A 9,456-nucleotide genomic window follows, 5' to 3' on the forward strand; every position below is an offset into this window, starting at 1 on the left:
GTCTAGTCTTTCACAAATACCACACTGCCTTGATTATTGTAGCTTTATAGTAAGTCTTGAAGAGGGTAGTGTTAGTCCTCTGACTTTGTTCTTCTGCAATGTTATGTTAGCTATTCTGGGTCTGTGGCCTTTCCATACGAACTTTAGAATGAGTTTGTTGACATCCACAGAATAACTTCTTGGGATTTTGATTGGAATTGTGTTGAATCTGTAAATCAAGTTGGGAAGAATAGGCATCTTAACAATAAGTCTTTCTATCCATAAATATGGAATATTTGTCCATTCATTTAGATCTTTTTTGATTTCTTTCATCAGATTTTCTAGTTTTTCTCATATAAATTCTGTACATAACTTGTTAGATGTATACGTATTTCAATTTTTATGGTGCTAATGTGAAGGAATTATGTTTCATTTCAAATTTCAAAAGTCATACAAAGCAGATGACTTTTGTATGTTAACCTTTTATCTCCCCTCTTGAATGAGTCCATGAGCTTTGCCAGTAAAGCTGCTGATTTTGGCCATCAACCTTGAACTGAGTCAACCACCACTGACCACTCATAAACCTGCAAATTTCACTGCCTAAGCTTGTGTGTGGGAGTGGGGTGGGATTAGGAGCATCCCCAGGTAAGAAGGCCACAGAATCACCATTGGTTTTCCTCAATGTAGTAGCAGTTTTTCAAGAGTAAACACATCTCATTTTGTTGTATGTCTTTGGCCACCTCCATATTAGGCATAGATGTTAAAAGAAAATACTATTCTTATGATACTTATATTCAATGATATTTCTTCCATAAAAAGAGAACTCATGGCATTACAGACTTGGAACCAGGTAGGTTGTTGGGAAATTTGGCACAAACTAATCTAGTCCATAGAATTACCAGATATATGATGGCAATCTTTTCCTTGATTTAATAAATAAGCACTAAATGCTTGAGGAGAGAAGTGAACTAGTATCTAGATCCTCATAATATGGTTCTGATGAAGTTTTAATGATTATGGAAAATGTATTTCTATCCAAACATTCATCATGCTTTCTCTCTAGTGTTGAGGAGGTTATAAGACCCATTTGGTCTCTGTTTGATGAATATAGCTCATTAGATTTAGCTGTATCACTTAGGCAACTGACTTAGGGAAAGGACTTGTATAATGAAATATTGGAGCCAAAAAAATAAAAAGCCTAATTCTTTCTGTCAAACAAGCACCAGAACTAGGAAAGCCTAATTTCCTATAGAATTTTCTTGGAAGTGGAGAATAAAGAGTTCTGATTAAATCCACATTTGATACAGCTGTCTAGAAGTAGCATGTAAATCTTAGAAAGCTGCCAAGGCAACACAAGCTGTCTTCACACATTTCAATTAATCACTAAATTAAGTCTACAGATGAGAATGAAAGGACTAAATAATAGCAGCAAAGAATAATTCAAAAATTCATGAATTATGTTCTATTTCTACTTGATGACAATTTATTTCTATAAGAAGTTCCTATTAAGTCCACTAGTCACAAAGGATAAATGAAAATGAGCTTGAACTTTGCAAGTATATTTGATTTTATACTTGCATTGCATAATAATATCTAGGGTCACCAATTTAGACACTGATACTACTAGAAATTTGATAAGTATGCTTATTTATGTGCATATTTGTCAATGCTAATCTTTGGTAATAGACTTACATGCATTAATGATTATCAAGTTTTACAAATGTGTATGTTGTTGATATTTTGGTTCCTCTATACTGTATGCTTCTTGGATTCCATAGCTCATGATTATAGACACTCATTGGCAAATTTCACTCAATTCATTGCCTTTTTCTCCCTCTGTCACTCTTGACTGTCCACAATCCAATCCTGGCAAGCTGGTGTCGCTTGTAGATGCATGGCCACAACTTCAAATGGGTACATTATCACAATGTTTTTAAGCAAGCTCCGTCTCTCACTGTGCTACCATGCTTATACCGCAGCTTTCCTTCAACCTACCATCTCCTACCTTTCTCAAATATAGCTGGAATCTTTTCCCCATATTAATGATCTTTCCTCAAAAATCATGTTCTACTCAGTGCATCCTCATCTTATTTGCTGGCAACTCTTTCTTACCATTTTATCAGGCTAAAAGTTTTGGGGTCAATCTTGGCTCCCCTCATTCTCTCACATTCCACCTCTGATACATCAGGAAGTCCTCTTTATATTCAAAAGAGTATCAGAATCTAACCACTTCTCTCATTGTCTCCACTGCTTCCAGTCTGATCTGACCTACAATCTGGATTATTGCAATATCTTCCTAACAGGTCACTGACATTGGCTTAATTTTTTTGGCTCTAATTGCCATCACTTAAAATAATGCTGGCCACATATTAAATACTCAATAAATATTTGGTACGTTAAGAAAGTTTGATTAAATGAATGAATCAGCATTCAAACATAGTTTAAAATTCCTATTAAAAATAAATTCACTTATTTCAACAAATGTGCTAGGACTTAATATTGTTAAGATGACAATACTACTCAAAGCAATGTGTAGATTCAATGCAATCTGTATCAAAATGCCAATGACTTTTTTAGCAGAAATAGAAAAATCCATCCTAAAATTCTTATGGAATTTCAAAGAACCCCAAATAATTAAAGCAATCTTGAAAAAGAACATTGGAAAAATAAATTCATTAACCATCTCTTATTTCCATATCCTCTTCCAGTTAATGCTCCCTTTTCTACCACCACTTCCCCACATCCTCATGCCCACCAAACATCACAAAAGATTTGCCTACTCCTGTTGTGTCTACCTTCTCACTTGATGCTTGCCCATCATCTTTCTCTGGATTCTGCATTCATGTCCCGCACCACTTCATGTTCAAATTCTAACACAATCCGTCCTTACCTTAAATCATTTCTCTGCAGGATTTGAAACTCTTTTATTTTCTATGTCAACAGGTCTCCAAATTTTCCTCATACCACTCTGTGTTCTCATTACTTTTCTATTTTGCAAGTTATTTCTCCAACCAGACTTCAAGTGTAAGAGATCCTCCAGATTCAGGACCAGGCCCCTTGTCTTCTCTCTCCATACTCTTGTCTTTTCCTCCAATACCTCCCACCCCTGTTCCTCATGGCACAATCCTTCTTATCCCTCAAGTATCAGCTTAAATGTCATTTAAAGAGGGCTTCTCCTGATGACCCTCATTCTCCCTTCCCTCCTTCCATTTTCTGGTCATTCTGCTTATTTCCTCATAATTCATTTTACCCTTCTTAATTTTCTCTCAAATCACACTTTGAATCAATCAGTTTTGAAGATTGTCACATATTTGTATAATCTCTTAAATTGTCTCATAATTTATTGAAAATTGTTATACTATGGTAGAACACAGTCATAATTGTTTAGGAACTTCTGTCTGAAAGCTTGAGCGATATTCTTTTTTATTTTTGCATGTGGTGACAAAGTTACCAATGACAGAGGAAAAGAAATGTTATTTTTGAAAGTGTGTTTTTTATTATTTCCCACTTGTTCCCAAAATTACATCTTACCAAAGAATTTTTAAAATATTTCTTCATAGAAATCTCAACCAAGGTAAGTATAAATATATATACTGTAGTTATATTATTATTATATTTTTATGATGTAAACATTTATTTTTTATAATATAGATTAAATACAACACACATAATAACTCATTGTTCTACTTTTATGGAAGGTGCATGACAGGCTTGCCATCTCTTGTGCATTTCCCCATTTATCCCACAGAACACCAACGTGAGCCCTTTAGCCATGGAATAGAGAGAAACAATCTGCCTCCCAAAGTCCTCCAGGATTCCAAGCTGAATTTGTAGTTTATGCCCAGTTTGAACAGAAAAATGGCTGAGCTATAGTTAACAGCATAAATTTGATTCCAATAACAACATAGTCTATGTGCATTATAGAGAGACATAGGATGTGACCTGGGTGATTTGGGGAATTGTCACTCGATTTCCATTTTCTTTTGAACCAGATAAACTCCTTGGTGAAATCATGCAAAAAATAAAAGGGAAGGAAACATAAATGAAAGACACTAATTATAAGAAATAACACCTAAAATAGGAAGAAAAGTCAAGTTTATCACAGAAAATAGTTTGGAAGGGTGCTTATGTTAGAATCTGGGATATTCATATTTGTTACCTCAACACTACCTTTGTGCAATATATATAGTCATCAGGATGTATAATACACAAATGCATTATCAGATTGTAAACTGAGTGATCAGAATAACAGCTAAAAACATTTCTTTCTATTGGGTCCATGTGGCAGGCTTCAAATATTTTGAGTGCAAAAAAAATTTTTTAATTGAATGATTTCTAAAAATCTCTATGAACTAAATCCACTAAAATAGAAAGAGCATGAGCTTGCAGACAGCCAAATCTAATCTATTATAACATTATAATAGCTACTCAGGTTATTATTAATTTTCTCAACCTCTTTGGTCTTCATTTTTCCCGTGAAATATGGAAATAAGAAAGTTTAGCTCATAGAACTATTGTGGAAAACAAATCATATGACGTAAAGCAGTAGGTACAAGTAGCAATTTTTTTTTTTTTTTTTTTTTTTTTTTGTGAGGGGATCAGCCCTGTGCTAACATCTCCCAATCCTCCTCTTTTTTTACTGAGGAACACTGGCCCTGGGCTAACATCGTGCCCATCTTCTTCTACTTTATATGGGACGCCACCACAGCATGGCTTGCCAAGCAGTGCATCGGTGCGCGCCAGGGATCCGAACTGGCGAACCCTTGGCCACGGCAGCGGAGTGTGCGCAGTTAACCGCTTGCGCCACCTGGCTGGCCCCTACAAGTAGCAATTTTTAAATGAAATTTTCCTAATTGAAGTATATTGCTTTTAAAGTCTGTCATATACCTCAATATCTAGATTATTCAATTATATTACTATTTCCCCCCACTGTCTGAAACATTAAAATGATGATGTGTATGAAAATTCCTCTCAATATCAGAGATTTTTGTAAATGTTAGCAATTAAAGTGATTGATGGTGATTTAATGCTCCATTATTCCTATCTTCCCAGTTCTCTGGAAAATGTTTTGCAATCTTTGTAAAAACCCCAGTGATCTGATAATACTTTAGTTGTTTTCAAAGATATATGAAGTCCTCTAACTTCCTTAATTGACATTTTTTAACTGCTGTGCAGAGCTCGAGGTAAACTGAAGAAGAAAGAAATTGTAAAGGGGATGAATAATTCATTTAATCTTTGAGTTAAAAAATAAATGCTATTTAGTTTGTAAAACACCAGTACTGCAGCCACCATTATTAACACCACTAATGGGTAGTTGAGCAGCATTTAGGAAAGTGTATAGTGATTTACACTGGTGATTTTCAAAGTTCAATGTGCATATAAAACATCTGGGAGCTTTTTACAATGCAGATTCCTGTTCAGTGGGTCTGGGCTGGGAGCTGAAAATCTGCATTTTTAAGCTCCTAGGTGATGCCAATGCTGTAGGCCTCACACTACGCTTCTGAGTAGCAAGGATTTTGAAACCTTTGCTTGTGTAAAGAAATTTGAACAAGAAAAGGAAATCATTTAAAAAAAGATTTGGACCATGCAAAGAAATCATCTCCAAGAAACCTTTATATTTTCAAAAGGCAAAGTAAAGAATGAATAAATACATATAGAATAAACTCACCCTTTGTACTGGAAATAGTGTGGGGTTTGGTGCTGGAGACCTGGCTTTGAATTCATTTGGGCCACTCACTAATTGTGTGATCCCGGACAAAACATCCTGAATAACCTTGATCTTCAGTTTACTTATTCATAAAATAAGTTCGATAACAACTACTTATGAGATTGTTATGAGCATTACATGATAAAACTTATCATCAGCATGATGAAAAATGAAAGTATTTGTTTCTCTTCTTCAGCATATAGAGTTGTATTTTTATATGCTGTCTATACTTTATACTATATATTATGCTTTATACTAGCAGTATTTACAATATGGATATGCCAAACTGTTTTTCTATTTTAAATAATTATGCAACTGTTAATCATGTCATTGCAATTACTAAATAATGTCAGTCATATTTAATGGTGAGTCTTTGATAGGAATCAAAAGATTTAATTATATAATTATTCCCATGCTAATGTACAAGTTTTTTATAATACATCTACTGAAACACAGTATCAAAAAATTGTAAATTGTCTATTTGAGTTTTCTACATGTACACAGTCAGAAGATCTGAATTCAAGGCTCAGCTCTGCCAATAATTTATGTTTCCTTGGGAAAGGCACTTAATCTCTGTGGACCTTGGTTTCCTACACTGAAAAATCAGATTGGATTACAACTAAAATCTCTCCCATCTCAAAGCTTCTAATCCCCACCCAATTAAGGTTCTTACAGCTTATTGGCTGAAAGTTTAACCATGACTATGCAGACACCATGGCACAATCAACAGTCAAGTATGAAATGAGCTACATAAATTCAACACTCACCACATGAGTATATTTACATTCAGGTAATATTTGATGTTGATAAAACCACTTACATGAATCTAAAATAACAATTAAGTATTGAGCTTTTGCTAGCTACTCTTCCAAGCCTCTGTTACAAAAATTAAGTCACTTCTTCCTCATTATAACCCTATGATGTAAGTACTATTATTATCTTCATTTTACAGTTGAGGCAACTGAGGCAGAGGAATGTTAACTTGCCATGTTCACTCAAGGTTTTGATCCCCATAACTTGGTTCTGGAGGTCACATTCTTAACCACTATGATAAGCAACCTGTGTCACCATAACGATAAATGTTTCCTAATTCATAATTTATTTAGTCTGTTAGGGAGGAGCATTGAATTGACTTTTTATTAATTGATTTATGTATATGAGGCTCCCATAAAATCATTCTTTCAACCACGTTAAAGATTGACCCCACAAACGTTTTGACCAAAACAGCACCGTATGTAGACACACACTTAATGACAGATTTTTGATACCTGCTTTACCCCACCACCCCTTGCCTCACCACACCACCCTTCCCTCGTGCATGGAAGAGAAAAACATGCTTAAGGGACCCAAGAAATAAAAATCATCAAAAAGTCACTCATTCTTTTTTTGCTAGCACATTTGAAACTCTTAGGGGAAGGTTTTTCTTCTTGGTAGCATTGCGACACATTATGCAATATCTAAGGAAAATAACTCACTGCATTTTGTTAGTAACAAGTCGAGTAAACATAAATTCAAGACCAGGTTAAGTAGTTATGCTTTTTGAAGATTTTATATCTGGTGTGGTCTGCTCAGTGTCACCAGGTTTCCACAGCAATATAGCTGTAACATTCCTTCTGAGAGAACTTGCATCGGGCACACTGGGGGAGATTTATGTCATCGACTCCCATAAGGTATTAATCATTCTTCGAGGTCATTTTCAACTATCAAAGTAAGCGCATTTGAAAAAATTGCCAAAACTGCCTTCAAGCCAGGTCTCGTGGTTAGATTGCAGTGGTGGAAAAACAAAAGTTGAAAATTCACAAAACAAATTTCTTGGCAGAGAGAGTATGAAGCTTGAGATTCAGATGGGGGTGTTGCCATTCATTAGCACACTTACAAAATGTCTGTGTTATGAAAACCAGGGCACACTTGGAGAAAAATAAACAGATTTATCAGCCTGGCTACGATTTTATGAGGTACAATGTTGAAAAGTTTCCACTGTCTGTGTGAAATCCTGACAAGATAATTTAGACATGGCTGGACGGATGTGTCTTTTCTGTCAGGTGCTAGAAAAAGTATTAAGAGCCAGGTACACTTTTCTCATTCAAGACTGGGCCAGGTTCTAAAGAACTGTTTATATTTTCAAGATTTTATCTTTGTAAAAGTCAAACAACTAGCTTTGGTACATGTTTGGGAGCTGGTTACTACCTCACTAAATATCTGTAGTCAAACTGAGGGGAATGAGAGTGCTGACATTTAGTCAGGAGTAGTCCATTGTCAAGTGCCTCAGAACTTGGCTGACAGAGGAATTGCATCTCCATAGACTTGAACTATTCCTGAATCTGGGCTTGCAGTATAGGGAGAGGGGGTAGATATTAAAAGGTCATCTAAGATATATAAAGATTACAAGTCCGTGGAAAAGAGACTCATAAAGGGTCATATCTGAGGTTTCTATTTATGTGTGCATGGGTGTATTGTACTTTTATGTACATAATTTCATTAGAGAAATAGATATAGATTTTTTTTTTTTTGGTGAGGAAGATTGGCCCTGGGCTAACATCTGTTGCCAATCTTCCCCTTTTTGCTGAGGAAGACTGGCTCTGAGCTAACATCTGTGCCCATCTTCCTCTGTTTTGTATGTGGGATGCTGCCACAGCATGGCTTGATGAGTGGTGCATCACTCCCCGCCCAGGATTCAAACCTGCAAAACCCCAGCCACCAAAGCGGAGTGTGGTATCTTAACCACGATGCCACTGGGCCAGCTCCCTAAAATTTTTAAAAGGAATAACCAACTGAAAGCATCTTTTCTGTCCTCTCAAACTATTCTTTCTCATCACTTTCCTCCCCACCTCCAAGTGAGATCTTTCATCTGGAGGATGTTCTGTGCACAGTTGATTTCAAAACCCACATCTAAGAGGGAGAGTCCTGGCATCCTTGGTGGAGCTATTCACTTTGGGACAATACTTCTTGGTTTCCACGTGCATTTAGGATGGTTGGGGACGCAATTCAACTATTTTAAAGCAATTATGTGCATGATGTTTCTCCTTTTCCAATTGTAATAGTTTGAATAATAGCTTTTTCTTTTCTACTCTAAAAATCTTTAAGAGTAGTTTATTCCACACTTCCTTGAAACACTTACCAGTATCTTAAAGTCTTATCCAAATTCACCTTTATATTAAGGAAATTTCACTCCAAATTTTTGAGGCTTACCAAATTTTTAAGCATAGTGTAACAGATCTCAAAAAAAAAAAAAAAGATTTAGGAAGTAAAAGAAGGAATTTAGTGATTTTAGGAACTGCAATTCCTTTTGAGAAGAAACAAGTATTGACTAGATTTTTTAGGGTGAAGAGTGACTTCATGAATAATTTCCCAAGGCTGCTTGGAAGTTTAAATGTCTTCTTTCTTTCTCTGACCAACTCTTTACTCCACAGAACTTCTGTTCAAGGGTCTGGTATCTCATCTCACAACCTTTAGAAATGAATGTGCTTTCTTTGTCCATTTTCTCTCATGTGTATCAAAATCCAACATAAGACTTTAAGTCAACAAATATACAAGTATATATACAAGTATATATTTGTTAGACTCTGTCCCAATTAGGTACGGTACCTGGAAAACCTTGGGTCAAATGAAAAATAATGAATCTATTAAGTATACACTTGGTTACTCCACTATGGCAGTCATAGGATTACATGAGGTAGAGGGAAAATTCTGGACAGGAAGATAATTCAACTTCAAGCAGCTATTTACCACTGACTCACTACCGATCACTTCGTGTACATGAGCCCCTCAAA

This window comes from Diceros bicornis, chromosome 3 (genome assembly GCF_020826845.1).
Source record: "Diceros bicornis minor isolate mBicDic1 chromosome 3, mDicBic1.mat.cur, whole genome shotgun sequence".
NCBI lineage: Eukaryota > Metazoa > Chordata > Mammalia > Perissodactyla > Rhinocerotidae > Diceros > Diceros bicornis.